This window comes from Capricornis sumatraensis, chromosome 15 (genome assembly GCF_032405125.1).
Source record: "Capricornis sumatraensis isolate serow.1 chromosome 15, serow.2, whole genome shotgun sequence".
Classification (NCBI taxonomy): domain Eukaryota; kingdom Metazoa; phylum Chordata; class Mammalia; order Artiodactyla; family Bovidae; genus Capricornis; species Capricornis sumatraensis.
The window spans coordinates 66,650,481-66,667,970 of record NC_091083.1 but is presented as its reverse complement, the minus strand read 5'-3'; the positions used below and the strand labels follow the sequence as shown (position 1 = coordinate 66,667,970).

Genomic DNA, 17,490 nt, shown 5'->3' with positions numbered 1-17,490 from the left:
ATAAATGGGTAAGATTTAATTAGGCAGTTGCTGCTCAAAGTTCTTTCCAGCTTCAAATTCTACTAGCATCATAAAAACTTAGCCCAATACCCTTTTCAAGTTCCTAACACTTATTAGCTTTCTCCCTTTATCTGGGAAATCATGATCAGTTGTCATGGAAATTACCATAGTGCTCCACATATTGGATGATGATGTTACAGTAATTACAAGAAACCAAAGGGAACAGGCAGCAAGAACAGTCACTTACTCAGAAAGTCACCTGCTTTCAACACATAGGAGCTGCTCTCACTGAAGCTAGCCTGGTGGGGGGGTGAAGGGGGCAGGAACTAATTCATAAGTAAAACAGTGTTGCTTTGTATTTAGATGTTGTGGTTTCTTCCATGAGACAGCAGATTTCATCTCAGCTTGTGAGTTGTTAAGATGCAAAAAAAAAAAAAAGCCAATTTTACAAGGACAAGGTTCACTGAGCCTTGATTAGTTCGTTTTCCTTGTGAAATCCTAAGAGAACTCAGGAGACAGACTTTCTAGGCATCAGGGGGACTAAAAGTTACTAGCAAAATGAAGATAATCCACCTAGTCCCATGGACTAAGACTGTAACTGGGAGAAGTTCCTTCAAAATTAGAGTTCCATCCAGTACTGAATTGGCCCAGAGGGACCAAGCAGGTAGCAAAAGTTAAGTACAGCAGACCAAGTGTTTCAAAGAAAAAAGTGCTAGCCTGGTGACAAACAGCAACCGGCCCCGGGCTTGGAAAGCAAAGAAACAACAGGAAATGGTGTGGGCTTTGACAAACATGAGAATTAATATTCTCTACCTAAGAGAGTCAGCCAATAAGGAAGCAGAATGTGGAATGAGGGAGACAGAGATGAAGAACATGATTCTGTAAACTCAAGCATTCTGTCAAAATGGTATGTGGCCAATTATGATATAAGGAGCCCCTGGTGGAAGGCTCAGGGAGTGAAGCCCTGTAGAATAGCTGAGGACTCTTACCACTCCTATGAACAGGAAAATGCTCATGGTCAGCATCTGGGTCCAGCCCCTGCTACTTCCTCAAAAGTCCTACTCCCTCTTCAGGAGAAACCAGTCACATGCCAGGGCCTCTGATCTCATACATATTATCTCCAATGAAAGCCCTAATACCCCTCGGCTGGGTTCCAACTCAAAGTAAGTACACTATAGGCTAGACACAATCTAAGATGCTGCCAGTCTGCAAACTCTGATCCAAAAGGTAAGATCCTTAGAAAAGCTCTAGAACAGAAAGGACTTAGGACTCCTCTGTTTTTCCAAGGAGCTATCCAGGGTCCTAGATCACTTGGTTCCTGAGCTATACAATTCATGACTTCATAGCCTTCTCCTCTGGCTTCGGCATCCCTGGTGGATCAGACAGAAAAGAATCCATTTGCAATGCAGGAGACCAGAGTTCAATCCCTGGGTTGCAAAGATTCCCTGGAAAAGAAATGGCTACCCTCTCTAAGTATGCTTGTCTGGAGAATTCCACGGACAGAGGAGCCTGGCAGGCTACAGTCCATGGGGTCCCAAAGAGTTGGACATGACTGACTGACTAACACTTATTCCTCTGGCTTGATCTACTGTCAAAAGTATTTTCTTTAAAGACTTAAAAAATATATTCAGTTCAGTTCAGTCACTCAGTCATGTCCGACTCTGCGACCCAATGGACTGCAGCACACCAGGCCACCCTGTCCATCACCAACTCCCAGAGTTTACTGGGAGTAAAACTCATACCCACTGAGTCAGTGATGCCGTTCAACCATCTCATCCTCTGCTGTCCCCTTCTCTTCCTGCCCTCAATCTTTCTGAGCATCAGGATCTTTTCAAATGAGTCAGTTTTTCGCATTAGGTGGCCAAAGAATTGGAGCTTCAGCTTAAAACTTCAGTCCTTCCAATGAATATTCAGGACTGATTTCAAGAGTCTTCTTCAACACCACAGTTCAAAAGCATCAATTCTTCCGCACTCAACTTTCTTTATAGACCAACTCTCACATCCATACATGTCTACTGGAAAAACCATAGCCTTGACTAGACAGACCTTTGCTGGCAAAATAATGTCTCTGCTTTTTAATATGCTATCTAGTTTGGTCATAACTTTCCTTCCAAGGAGTGTCTTTTAATTTCATGGCTGCAGTCACCATCTGCAGTGATTTTAGAGCCCCCCAAAATAAAGTCTGTTGCTATTTCCATTGTTTCCCCATCTATTTGCCATGAAGTGATGGGACCAGATGCCATGATCTTAGTTTTCTGAATGTTGAGCTGTAAGCCAACTTTTTTCACTCTCCTCTTTGACTGTCATCAAGTGGCTCTTTAGTTCTTCTTCACTTTCTGCCATAAGGGTGGTGTCATCTGCATATCTCAGGTTATTGATATTTCTCCCAGCAATCTTGATTCCAGCTTGTGCTTCCTTCAGCCCAGCATTTCTCATGATGTACTCTGCATATAAGTTAAATAAGCAGGGTGACAATACACAGTCTTGATGTACTCCTTTCCCTATTTGGAACCAGTCTGTTGTTCCATGTCCAGTCCTAACTGATGCTTCTTGACCTGCATACAGATTTCTCAAGAGGCAGGTCAGGTGGTCTGGTATTCCCATCTCTTGAAGAATTTTCCACAGATTATTGTGATCCACACAGTCAAAGGCTTTGGCATAGTCAATGAAGCAGAAATAGATGTTTTTTCTGGAACTCTTGCTTTTTCGATGATCCAACAGATGCTGGCAATTTGATCTCTGGTTCCTCTGCCTTTTCTAAAACCAGCTTGAACATCTGCAAGTTCACAGTTCACGTACTGTTGAAGCCTGCTTAGATAATTTTGACCATTATTTTACTAGTGTATGAGACAAGTGCAATTGTGCAGCAGTTTGAGCATTCTTTGGCATTGCATCTTTCTTTGGGATTGGGATGAAAACTGACCTTTTCCAGTCCTGTGGCCACTGCTGAGTTTTCCAAATTTGCTGGCATATTGAGTGCAGCATTTTCACAGCATCATCTTTTTGAATCTGAAACAGCTCAAGTGGAATTCTATCACCTCCACTAGCTTTGTTCATAATGATGCTTCCTAAGGCCAACTTGACTTCAAATTCCAGGATGTCTGGCTCTACATGAGTGATCACACCATCGTGATTATCTGGGTCATAAAGATCTTTTTTGTATAGTTCTTCTGTGTATTCTTGCCACCTCTTCTTAGTATCTTCTGCTTCTGTTAGGTCCATACCATTTCTGTCCTTTATCAAGCCCATCTTTGCATGAAATGTTCCCTTGGTATCTCTAATTTTCTAAAGGAGATCTCTAAACTTTCCCATTCTATTGTTTTCCTCTATTTCTTCTCATTGATCACTGAGAAAGGCTATCTTATCTCTCCTTGCTAGTCTTTGGAACTCTGCATACAGATAGGCATATCTTTCCTTTTCTCCTTGCCTTTCGCTTTTCTATTCACAGCTATTTGTAAGGCCTCCTCAGAAAACCATTTCCCTTTTAACATTTCTTTTCCTTGGGGATGGTCTTGATCACTGCCTCCTGTACAAGGTCACGAGCCTCCATCCACAGTTCGTTCTTCAGGCACTCTATCAGATCTAATCCCTAGAATCTATTTGTCACTTCCACTGTATAATCACAAGGGATCTGATTTAGGTCATACCTGAATGGTCTAGTGATTTTCCCTTTCTTCAATTTGAGTCTGAATTTGGTAATAAGGAGTTCACGATCTGAGCCACAGTCAGCTCCCAGTCTTATTTTTGCTGACTGTATAGAACTTCTCCATCTTTGGCTGCAAAGATTATAATCAATCTGATTTCGGTATTGACCATCTGGTGATGTCCATGCGCAGAGTCTTCTATTGTGTTGTTGGAAGAGGGTGTTTGCTATGACCAGTACATTCTCTTGCCAAAACTCTATTAGCCTTTGCCCTGTTTCATTCTGTACTCTAAGGCCAAATTTGCCGGGGTAACTATTATATTCAAGACACTCCAGTGATACAAATGCCCTAAACTATACTTCTCCTGAAATTTGACTTTACTACCTGTATTAGCTGTATATCAAACTGGATTCCTGTTCCACCTGTCTGCCACCCAAATTACTACAGACCCAAAACACTGCTCTGCTGTACTCTATTCCTATATACGACATTCATTTTAAAACGTGGTTAGCCAGTAAGATGAAGGTTCAGCAATGAGATGAAAGAATCTCAAGAGGAAACCTTTTAGACTCTTCTCTCTGGACTCCACAACTAAAAGTTCCTTTTCTTTGCAAAACAGCACTATTGCCCATTACAGTCAGGTGTCCTTGGAAGTAAACAGTACAATGCTCAATGTATGCTCACCTCTGAATCAAGATGGCATTCCCCAAGCTTCACTCCATCATTATTCTATCATCCCCAGATTCTATTTCCATAAAAGCAATAACACATCTTTGCCAAACAGAAAAGAAAAAAAACTAACTGCCCTTGAAATAGTAACTCAATCCAAGGAGGGAAGGTTTATTGCTGGAAAAACTTTGTTTCTTATTTATTAGATCCCTCAAGCTGGATTTATGAGGAGGGAGAACACAACAAAAATGTTTTTTAGGAAAAGGCACCTGGCAGCAGAGACAAACGTGACTTAGAAAAGGGCAAGACAGGATGCAGGGAAGTTAATTAGAAACCCTAAGGGGTATTAATGATGCTATAGCCCCACAATGGCCAAAACTGGCTCTACGTCTGAAACAGGTTATGAAGCTCAGGTTATTCATATGAATATCAACCACAGCATCCAGTATCATGCCGTCAAATGCTGGGCACTAAAATCATCATAGGAACATAGAATGCTACTCCTGTAAGGGCCCTCAGTGCACACAAAGAAACTAAGGCTCACAGAAGTGAAAATGATTTGCTCAAGGTCACAGAATGGGTGAACGGTGAAAAGGAAAGAGCAGAGGCTTTGAAGACAAGAAGGTCTGTTCAAATTCAAGGCTGCTATGAGGCCTTGGGCAAATTACCCAACCTTTCTCCGTCTATTTTTGTAGGGCTGCTATGAGGATTCTAAGAGATACTGCCCTCTAGATACAACCACAAATTTACAGGAAACACAGAGTACAGAGACATATTAAACACACCACAGATAAGGCAATGAGCAAAATTTCTACAGGAAAAACAATCTAGTTCCTTCAACAAATAAAGGGGGGAGGGCTTCCCAGGTGGCTCAGTGGCAGAGAATACACCTGCCCATGCAGGAGATATGAGTTCGATCCCTGACTGGGGAAGATCCCACATGCTGCAGGGCAACTAAGTCCATGCATCTCAACTATTGAGCCTGTGCCCTAGAGTCCATGCCCTGCAACAAGAGAAGCCACCACGATGAGAAGCCCGTGTGCTGCAACTGGAAAGTGGCCCCCACTCTTTGCAACTAGAGAAAAGCCTGTGCAGTAATAAAACACCCAGCACAGCCAAAGATAAATAAATAAAATATTTTTAAAATAATAATAAAGGGGGGAAAGTGAACTTATAAGTGTCTGGAATGGTGATGGCTGCACAATGATATGAACATACAGAATGCCACTGCACTGTATGGCTAAAGTGGTAACTTTTATATTGTATATATTTTTTACCACAATAAAAAAAAAGTTCAAAAAATTTTTAAAAAGGAATACATTGTGAAATACTTAAGGACAAAATATGATGATAGCAAAATTTCAAAGCACAGGATAAGGAAAAGTAGATAAAGACATAAATGAAATAATACTGACCATGAATAGATAACTCCCGAAGCTGAATGATGGGTACAACATGCTTCATTAACCTACTCTGTCTACTTTGCATATGTTTGAAATTTTCCATATTAAAAGTAAAGAAGATTTGGTTAGGTTTAAATCCTGGCAACTCCATTTAGTAGCACTGTGGCTGTGGGCTTATTTCTTAACCTACTGATGTCTCAGTTTCTTATCTATATGATGAGGAACAATAGCACCTACTTCTAGGATTGAGATGATAATGATTTTTTTATATTTAGACATATTATATCTAAAATTTATATACAATATATTAAAATCTTATATGTAAATATATTATATACATGAATTCTCTAAGATTACATATAAATTTATATTAGCTAGGTAACACACACACAAAGGGCCCAGCACATAGTAACCTTCAGTTAAGTATCAGCTCTATTAGTATGAACACAAGGTACTAATATGGTGTCTCAATACAATGGGGACCCAAATCATGGCAGCTGTTGTTAATATAAATGGCAGTTAGGTCTAGAACCCAGGCCAGATTTTTAAAAAAATCAAGTATTTGACACATCTCCTTCATAGACCAGGTCAATGACCCACTGGCAACTCTAACATCCCCGGTGTCTCCTGACAAACACCAGAGAACCTAATACAGGATCAGGAGCTGACTAATGTTTAACATGCTTCTCTGGAAGCAGGCAGGGCCACCTTGTTTGCCAAAACCAAGTAATTTATGGTACATTTCCTAATATCTGCTGACAGAACAAAGAAGAAAGGCTCTAGGACATGATCAATGTTCACATCAGCTTTCAAAGTGATTTGGTAAAACCACAGAAAATAAACACCCAGCTAGGGTACACCACGCAAGATAAGAGCTGACAAAGAAATGGCAATTTTTTCGCACTCTCCTTCCTACCCCCTATATTTTAAGAGAAGACAAACTCTCTTTCAACATACTTCAAGTATGACTGTTTGCTGGATTAATTGCTTCCTTGAAATGATAAAATTATTGACAAATAATTAATGACAAAGAGCTCATTCTAATCCTTCTATCAATTTAAATACAAACTGGCTTAAGAATATTATTACCTTTTCCACCTGCTCTAGGAGACTATGAGAGGGTATCAACCACTCCAAATTATGGGACATGTCCTCCCCACTCTGATCAACGGCAAGAATATGGATGCCACTTGATCTATGAGTAGTCACACATCTCCATTTCTGCTCAAGTCACTCCCATTGCACACAGTGTCCTCTCTCCATCTCCAGAGCCTAAATCACCTGTGTCCATACTTTCTGGAAACAAAAGGGAAGAGGAGAGAAGCACCACGTGAGAAAAGGTATCTGGGTGCTGCTTCTGGGTAATCTAGGAGATCTGGTCCAAACACAGAAACACTGGTGTTTCATATTATAAGCACAACCAGAAGAAATATTAGAACTTAAGATGGTCCTGGATAATACATGGTCACTATCTTTGTCCTACAAAGACCAGTATAAATGCTCGCTTCTCCAAAAATGTTCCCTAGGCACCACAAATGAAGCAATCCCTCCCTCCTCTGAACTTTCCTATCACTTTACTCCTTTATGGTACTGCTAAAAGTTCATACTGTGGCTCTTACAACTCACTTGTATAACTACACACCAACCAGAATAACAAAAAATGAAAAAGACAGATAATGCTAAGTGCTGACAAGGATATAGAGCAAAAGGAATTTTCTCATGCACAACTGATGAGTGTGATCTGGTATGCCTCTGAAAACTGTCAATAACCACTAAAGCTGAACTCTATGGACTTGAGTTATGTGGTTGGAGAACACTCACTGTTTCCCCTTAACAGTTCTGCCCACAGTGCTTTGCTCCATCACTGTCTCTGTCTAAAATGCTTCCAGCATTCTTTCTCCCAACCCAAGGCTGATCCAGGCCACTCTTCCTGGTCACTGCAGCCCAAAGAGATCTCCTCCTCTATAGAAAACTCTGCTATTTACCTATTACCTCTGACAACGACTTGGGTTCTTCATGTATAAACTGCATTATCTGGTTTTATAATGTAGTTTTGAGTGTAACATCTAACCTGCTTCTCACAATACATTGTGAGGAAAGCAAGATATGAATTATTAACCCTATTTTATAGATACTTCTGAATTGTGCTGCTAGAAAAGGCTCTTGGGAGTCCCTCAGACAGCAAAGAGATCAAAGCAGTTAATCCTAAAAGAAATCAACCCTAAATATTCATCAATTGATGCTGAATACTTTAGCCACCTGATGCAAAGAGCTGACTCATTGGAAAAGACCTTGGTACTGGGAAAGATTGAGGGCAGGAAGAGAAGGGGGCAACAGAGAATGAGATGGTTGGACAGCATCACCAACTCAATGGACATGAGTTTGAGCAGGCTCCAGGAGACAGAGAAGGACAGGGAAGCCTGGCATGAAGCAGTCCATGGGGTCACAAAGAGCTGGACACGACTTAGCGACTGAACAACAATAGATGAGAAAATGAACTTCCACAGAGGAGACAATGACTTGTTCCGACCAAATTAGTTCCAGGAAACAAAAGATCTTAGTCTTCTAAACCAAACTGTTTTATCAGCTACAACTTCATGATTACCTTGTCTCCCCAGAGAACACAGGTTCCCTGGAGACAAGAGACTGTTTTACACATTTACATCCCTCATAGCACCAAGGGAGGCACTCAGTGAGCGCCATACAGTTTGGCCGATTGATTTCAATACTGTCCCCAAACTATGAGACTGAACACTGGCATATTTCCTCTTCTTCCAGACCTCACGAACAATGTTAAATTGTCGGAAGAAATCATGAACAAAACACAGCATCCCAAATAACATTTATTTTTTGAGGGAAGGGACAAGAGACGAGGAAGAGCCCTTCAAGACAGGGTAAGCTCAACGTTTCCTCCATTTCATAGGGCTCCATGCTGCTAAGTGTTCAAAGAAGGCTGGCAGAGGCAGTAGCAATGGGTTTCAAAAACCACTCATTAGTCATAATTAACAAGTCAAATATCGATCAAATGTGAATTCCCTGACAGTCTGGTGGTGAGGACTCTGCACTATCACTGCTGAAGGCCTGGGTTCAATACCTGCTTAGGGAACTAAGATCCCACAAGCTGCATGATGCAGCCAAAATCAACACAAAAAACAACTAATGCCGGAAACCACACCTCAATTCTACTTGCAAGCAAAACAGAGAGCGATCTTATTTTAAAACTGCATATAAAACTTAAAATAATTAAATCTGAAACTTAATTTGCTTCATCCAGTCATGCTCGACTCTTTGCGACCCCATGGACTGCAGCCCACCAGGCTCCTCTGACCATGAGATTTTTCAGGCAAGGACACTGGAGTGGGTTGCCATTTCCCTCTCCAGGGGATCTTCCCAACCCAGGGATTGAACCCGGATCTCCTGCACTGCAGGCAGATTCTTTACCAACTGAGCTACAAGGGAAGCCCTCAAATAAGAAGCTAGACATTATCAACTTTGGAAACCAGTCAAAAAACTGATGTGAGAACAGGGCAAGCACTACGCAGGCATCTGCACCCCCAAGCCTGGAGGACAATGTTGCCTCTTACCCTAAGGTTCTTGACTTTACACAATGGCTGATAGACACCTCAGCAACAGAGGAGAAAATCTAGATAACAGGCACAAGAAAGGAAGACAGGGAGGGAAGGTCAAAAACAAACTGAAACATTGAAAGTGAGATATTCAAATAGGCCTCCTGGCCTAACGCTACATCCATTAATTCTGCTATTTTCAGTTTGAACCCTCAACCAAAATATCCAGGCCAAGGCAGCAGAAGTATAAACTAGGACCTGTTTTATTTATCTGAATGTAATTTGAAGGCAGCAATCATGTCCAGTTTGGTTTATATGTTCTCCATAGGAGAACTCATAGTTGGTACTCCAAATTTCTGGAACAAATAGTTGGACTTAGGGATGGAAAGCAGCTGACATAACCTTGCTACAGCAGCTAGGTAACCTACTTATGGTAACTCTACCCAAGACCCTAATTTTAGTAAAGTTAATTTTAATTGCTATGAAAATCAATTTAGGATGAGCCTTTAAGGTATGAAGAAAAGTTATTCTTGTGTTCAACTGATTCAGGCACAGCTATCATTATTATATTGAGAGCAGCATTTCTCAGAGCCAGCTTACTGTTATCTGGAAGAACAAAGTCTCAAAGCCTTTTAACATGGTCTGTGTTAAGCAGAGAACAACATATGACTTCTCAGTGCAACATGATCATACCTTCCAGAAAGGAAACCCAGACGTAGAGCAGACCTAGAGAAATAATGAGTTACGGACACAATTCTTTTAAACCTACTACTCCATTTGCTAGCACGAAGAACTGCGAAGGAAAACTAGACAAACAGATCAACAGACACCAAACACTACCTTTAACTAGGCTTAGTGAAATCCTTCATAAAACAAACAAACAGGAGATAGCTAAATATCAGAGAAATGCCTCTAGAATGAAAACCTGGCCAACACTAAATCTGAGCTTCCAAATGAGAATACTTAGTTGGAATAAAGCAATGATTCTTACCTTGATAAATAAACAAAACTATTCAGTCTCTACAGATGGCATTTTAAGGGCCAGGTAACCTCAGCAGACGTTATCTCATAAAGCCAAAGCTCTAAGGAAATGCAAATTGCTGGTCCAGTGTTTTTCCAGTCCTAGTGGTCTTTGGGAATCTTACAGTGTTTTTTCAACTTTCCTTTTATTCTATGATTTTAAACAGCTTGCTATATTTTTGAATATACCTTTTTAGTCATGGGATCCAAGTTTGCCCCATGGGACAACAGCTCCAAGTTTATAGTGGAACTCAGTAGATAATTTGGTAAATTCATCTCACAAGCAATTTTTCAGCAATCTGTCCACTCTAAAAAGCAATATCCATCTGTTTATATACTGAAAGATGTCTACGAACCCAGAATTTAACCCTGTGAGATACTCTCAATATTCTCACAAAGCCCTTCCTCCTTTCAGAGATAAATTCTTAAGCTGCTCCCATAAAACCAGACATTCAGACTGTTGAGAGGTAAAAGTATGATTCAAGATTGTCCAGTCCAACCCTTGTGCTTTACAGACAGGAAGACTAAGATCCAGGGAGTATTAGGTAATTACAGTTAACAGGAGTTTGGCAAGTGTCAAAAGCCCACTGAATGCTATCCCCGCTCCCCCAGTGGAACAGCACTGGGCATGGTGGGAGAATAGTCATATTTGCACTTCAGTCAGAGGAACACTCCAAATACATGTGTCTGAGCCTAAGAAAATCTGAATATTCAACCACAAACTCCCGACCCCTACCCCAACATAGAGAGCAGGAGAAACAAATAGTTTGAATGGCCTCTTGGAGATGCAGACTAGAACCTAGGGATAATATGCAATCCTTCCTCCCCTCCTCCCAGGAGGCACGGCACGTTTATTCACATGGAGGCCATTATGAAGTGACAGAAAGACGAGGAAAATGGAAGGGCTGCAGAAACAGAAGAGATAACTAACAATACTTGAGCAGATGCCTGTCTCAGGTTATTCGATAGTTATTCCCCACTACAAGAACGTCAAATCCTTTTTCTGTCACTAGGCCTCACCCTTCAGCCCTCTGATTATTTTATGAAGCAGTAAGAAGGAAAGAGGCTTGGCCAATCCCATGCACTGAATGAGCAGCCAAGGACTAGACCGAACATCCTCAGGCCCACGACTCGACTCCCATGTACCCCACTGCCCCTTCTTTCTCGTCCAGAGTGTCTGTGAGCTATATCCCACCATGGATCTGAAACTTTCCTTACAGTACCAAGGGGGCAGTTGTAGGACAGCAGGCTAACATTACTGCTGCTATCTTCCTCCCTCCAGTTGTACATTTTATACATAAAGCTAAAATCGAATTAAAATTAGGTTTTCAGTCACTTATGTGAAAATCCTACACCCCTACTACTGCCTAAGGAAGAAAGGGGAGGTAAGGGAAGAGGGAGGGAAGAGAAAGGAAGAAAGAAAACACCTCTCCAAAAGACAGACTGGCTTAAAATTCAACATTCAAAAAACAAAGATCGTGGCATCCAGTCCCATCACATCATGACAAATATATGGAGGAGAAACAATGGAAAGTGAGATTTTTCTTGGGCTCCAAAATCACTGCAGATGGTGATTGCAGCCATGAAATTAAAAGACACTTGCTCCTTGGAAGAAAAACTATGACCAACCTAGACAGCATATTAAAAAGCAGAGACATTTCTTTGCCAACAAAGGTCCATCTAGTCAAAGCTATGGTTTTTCCAATAGTCATGTACAGATGTGAGAGCTGGACCATAAAGAAAGCTGAGCACCAAAGAACTGATGCTTTTGAACTGTGGTGTTGCAGAAGACTGTTGAGAATCTACAAAAAGATCAAATCAGTCAATTCTAAAGGAAATCAGTCCTAAATACTCATTGGAAGGACTGATGCTAAAGCTCCAATACTTCGGCCATCTGATTCAAAGAACTGACTCATTAGAAAAGACCCTGATGGTGGGAAAGATTGAAGGCAGGAGTAGAGGATGACAGAGGATGAGATGGTTGGATGGCATCACCCGGCTCAATGGACATGAGTCTGAGCAAGCTCAGGGAGTTGATGATGGCCAGGGAAGCCTGGCATACTACAGTTCATGGGGTTGCAAAGAGTCTGACATGACTGAGTGACACGACTGAGTGACTGAACTGAAAACAGTCTTACCTGTCTCCTCCTCAGCTCCCCAAATTTCTCCTCTTGGCTCAGTCTTTTCTCTGAAGTCTAGGCTTAAACAATGTCTCCAAGGAACTCCCACCCTTACCATCCATGGATGGGTTAGTTTCCTTCCTCCATGCTCTGACAGTGCTTGTTCCTGTCACAACACTTCTCACACTGCCTGTTTGTCTGTCTTCCCCGAGACACCCAAATTCCCAAGCTTAGTGCTGTGTGTGGCAGACGCTTAATAACTGTTCTATAAATGGAAAACTTTCCAATAATGAGGTTCCCAATGAAACAGAATCTCAACAGGTAGCCTATTCAAATGTTGGCCAGGTGGCCAGCTGGTCTATGGCTTTAATTCCCTTAACTATAAAAGATTCTCTCCAATAAACAATTCAGTACTTTCTGACTTTATTATCATACTCAGGGGTTTGGCCTTTAATATGTAAACAATATTGGGCCATCAGATTTTTAAGGCAAGTGCAACATGATCAAATCTGTTTTTGTTGCCCTTTTATCCATCTTTGGAACATGTCCCAACCCTCTGTTGGCTTCAAGACAAAATTCCAACTACACTTCACAAACATAAACACCACATGCTACCACCACACCCCCCCAAAGCACACAAAGACACAGAAGCAGTCAAACCAAAGGGAATTTTGAAAGACTAAATGCAGCATTTAATTCCATCTTAACCACCTGCAAGCAACAAGGATCCATAAATACCCTCTAGAAACCCAAAAACTAATCCCTCGTGTGCCTTTATGGAAAGAGGAGGGCACAGAGAGGGAGCATTTCATAAAGGTAATCCATTTAATCATCCTGAGCAGTTCTGATCTGAGCTGTTGTCATAGCACTGCTATTCTTGATTACTGCAGCCCCATACGCCCAAACCCAGGATGGCCAAAAAGGAAGATGCAAACAAGGAGAGGCTGGGAAGTCCCCTGGGTTCTATCTCAACAGCAGGAATTCCCTTTGGAAGACATAGAAGGGGCAAGCAGAAATTTGCAAAAAAGGCTTCAGTGATAAGGAACTTTAATCTGCAGAGTTGGGGGAAGGGGGTAGGGAAGGTTAACCAAAGGGGTACAAGCAGGCCTGGGTCCTTGTTGGGGAACTGCATGCCACACCCTACTGCAGATGAGGCCTAATCATCATTTTGCATTTACAGAGCACTCTGGGCTTAAGGGAGGCACTAAGAGTGCCTGCTTTGCCAGTCACAAAAGGACAAATATTGCATGATTCCATTTATATGAAGCACCGACAGCAGTCAAATTCAGAGACAGAAAATAGAATGATAGTTGCTAGGAGGGAGAAAGGAATGGGAAGTAAATGTTTATATGTAGTTTCAGTTGAAGAAGATGAAAAAGTTCTAGACACAGATGGTAACAGTTGCACAACAATGTAAATATATTAATGCCACAGAACTATATATGTAAAAGTGGTTAAAATGGTAAAATTTTATCTTATGTGTACCTTTACCAAAAAAAAAGCATACCAGCTTTAAAATTATATTGTCTGCAGTTATCAATTACATGACCCTGAGTACATCATATAAACTCTGTTTCTTCTGCAAAACGGGTTTAATAATAGTACCGAATTCACACAGTAGCTCTTGAGAACTAAATGAGATACTCCACACAAAGTCCTTAATCCAGTGACTGGTACATGGAAAGTACTTAATAAATGTTAGCCTACTGCCACAATGCACTTTCACAGCCATTTCTCATAGGCCCCATACAACCCTGTGAGAGTTTACAGATAAAGAAACTGAGGCTCAGAGAATCACAATGAGTAGCCAAGTTCATGGTGCCACAGAAAATCAAATCCTATGCCCATGAGACATCTCCTGTCCTCTCCACTTGTTAATTTGGTGATCTAAGGCTAGAGCCCTAAACCTTGCTATGTTTCAATTCTCAATTAGAGCTGTAAAAAAGGAAATATAAACCAATCGCTACAAGCTACCTTACTGAACTAGATGAGAAATGAAATCAGATAATGGTTACAAAACAGAACTATAAAACATAAACAAAGCACTATGCAACAAAAGTGGTAATTTATGAGACTGGCCTGCTTTGCCAGTCACAAAAGGACAAATACTGCATGATTTGTTTTGCAGCGCACAAAACCTTCCTTTTAATGCTGGGACTAAATAACTTCCTGGTGATTTCATTTCACTTAGGATTCTGGGTCTTAGGCCTGAATAACTAGTTTAGTGTTCTTTCAAAAGGTGGCAAACTATGGTAGAAATAAAAATATTACTGGACTGGGAGTCAGAAGACTGAAATCCTAGTTCTGATTCTGTCACTAAAGCAGTCTGTGAATTTAGACAACTTACTTCCCCTTTCAGAGGTTCAGTTAAGGGGAAAGAGGGAAAAGGCAGGAAAAGATTTAAGACTAGAGAGGACCCCTTGGCAGTCCTATGTACCACTACTCTTAAATCCACCATCTTAGAAAAGGGATCCTCCAGACTCCAGAGAACTACAGCAAATATCAGTAGACTCAAGACCTGGCCTAGGAACACCCCTGCCTGATCTTTACACACCAGGCATCAAACACACTGGAAAACTAGAACACTTGCCAAAGTTAATTTTAGCCCACTTTTACCCCTCTGGGCCTTATCTGAAAATAAGAGAAATAAATCTCTAGTTGAAAGCAGGAGAGTCTAAGCAATTGACTTGAGCCACTTTCTGCTCCCCCTCCCTTTAAACAGTACAGAATAGACAAGATTTGGAGGAACATGCCATAAACAAACAAAAGATGGACCTCGTTGCTTTAAATGACCTACGCCTTCCTTGAGCCAAAAAGCCCAGGGAACTTTAGTGTGCTGGAAATCTGGAATCCTCTGTATCCATCCACTTCTAAGGGGCAATATTAGCAAGAAATTTGTAATTACTTCCTTTCCCTCCGACCTCGCACAGATTCAGAATGGAATTTCATCCATAGTGGACACTGGCCCGTGAACCAGGGAGGACGGAGATAGGTCTCTCATCTAATGATGGGACTCAAAATCCGTTCTGCACTAAGAGATTACACAAGCTCACACTAAGAAATAAATAACAGACACCAGCACTACGGCTTTACACTTCGGTGGCTACACACTGTGATTTGGAACACATTCTTTAACGTCTCGGAGCCTTGATTTCTGTTTTTGTAAATAGGGGTAAGCTCAGAAGGCCGTCTTGAGCATTCTATGAAACAGGCTGCCGAAGTTCCTGCGTCAAGTCCGTTAAATGTTACCTGTTGGTATTAAACACTTCTCTCACACATCAGTTTCCTCCCTGAATCCACAAAATACCCTGCAAGGCGACTTTCTTTCTCCCGGTTCACTGAAAGGCAAGCTGAGGCTCGGCCGGGAAAAGGCTGCGTGAAGTGCGGCGCGCGGCCCCAGCTCGAGGGCCTACTGTTGTTCCTGTAAGAAGCCAAAGGTGTGCCACGAGCCCAGGACCGGGAGAGGCGGGGACCGAGGAGGCGCTCAGGTCCTTAGGGAGCCAAGCGGGTCCAGTTTTGCGCGCCTCGGGGATCCCGCAGACCCAGCCCAGGAGGGAGAGTCGGAAAATGCCCCAGGTCTGGCCCGGAGCCGGGGCCGGGCCCGCCCGAGGCCTCCCCGGCGCGGCCTCCACTCCCCCCCTCCTCCCCTCGGCGGGCGGGGCGGGGCGCGAGCACAAAAGACTCCAACTTCCGAGCGGGCGCGGGCCCACCCCGCCAACTCCTGGCCCAGGCCAGGCCCGCGGAGAGGAGGCGGGCAGGGAACGCCAGGGCGGCCGGGAGCGGGAGCTGGAGCGGGCGCGGGCGGGCCCGGCCGGCGACCCAAGGCGGCGGGGCCGAGTGGAGGGGAAGGTGCGAGAGAAGGGGGCTGGGAGTTACTCCGGCTCCCGAGACTCCCAGAAGGGCCGAAAAAAGAGTTTCTAAAAATAGGCAGGGGCCAGCGCGAAGAGGTGGGTGACCAAAAAGGAACCAGGAGCACCCCCTCCCCGCACCTTGAAGGAGACGCCCCTGCTCGCGGCCCCCACTCACCCGCGCTGAGAGGTCTGGAGGAAGCCGCGCGGCGCGGAAGGAGGCGGTGCCGCCGCACTCGGGGGCGGAAGGGAGGGAGCGAGGGAGGGAGGAAGAAGGCGGCCCCGGCCGCAGCGTGAGGAGCTGAGTACAAGCGCGGGAGTCGCCCCCGTCGCCCCCTCGCCTTCTCTCAGCTCAGCCCGCCCTGCGCCCGCGCTGCTCGCGCACCCCGCCGCACTGACAGCGGTGCGAGCCCAGCAGCCGCGAGTCCTTCCCTTGGCCCGGACCACTGAGGCGCGCGGTGGTGGGGGTGCCCGGAGCGGCTTCTCTCAGCTCGCCCCGGCTCGCCGCTCCGGCCAGGGCCCAGCCACCCCTTGCCCTCGCCTCGGTCTCCAGAAAAGAGCCCGGCGACGCTCGCGCGGCGTCCGCAGCCCCACCCTAACAGCCTGGCTCCCGAGACGCAGCTGCTCTTCCCACCCCCTCAACCTAGCCTTGGAAAAGTCCAGAGCTTCGGCGGGGAGAAGAGAAAGGAGGGGTCGGGGCGGGGCCTAACAGGGAGGAAGGCCGGAGGTGGGAGCCTGAGGAGGCGGGGCTAGGGCGGGAAGAGACGCTCTCTTACACCAGTACGGAGCGTAAGGCGGGGCGGGGACGAGAGGGTGCTAAGGCCGAGAAGAGAGGCGCGCGAGACAAGTATGGAAGGCAGTGGAGGCCTCGCAGACCCGGGAAGGGCGACCAGGAAAAAGAGGAGGAGTGGGCGGGGCGGGGCCTACCCAGAGGAGGGGTTAAGAGTGGAGGGAGGCCCGGGCGAGCTAGGGGAAGTAGGGGCCCTTAGGGGATGGTGTTGGAGGCGGGGGCTGAAGAAAAGCCTAAAAGGGAGGAGAGATTGAGCGGGACAGAAGGAGGCGGGCCCGGAAGCCGAACCGGGAGGAGGGAACCCGAAGGTAGCCACTTGAGGAGGAGCCGGAAGGAGGGCGGTGGGCGGGGTGGGGGGGGGGCGTTAGGAGGAGGAAAGTAGGGCTGGAGGTGGGCGGAGCCTGGAAAAGGAGCCCAAACAAGTTGCCGG

General features: G+C 44.2%; 1 protein-coding gene across 2 annotated transcripts in view; it reads right to left on the bottom strand.

Moving 5' to 3' along the window:
* Positions 1–16,863, bottom strand: part of RALY (RALY heterogeneous nuclear ribonucleoprotein) — an 85,533-nt gene extending 68,670 nt beyond the window's left edge. The window contains exon 1 of one of the 2 annotated variants that reach the window (XM_068986720.1): positions 16,449–16,863. The gene's annotated coding sequence lies outside the window, so the exon portion shown is untranslated. The remainder of the gene's footprint in view (positions 1–16,448) is intronic. The other variant, XM_068986721.1, reaches the window with a different exon arrangement.
* Positions 16,864–17,490: the final 627 nt, after the last annotated feature.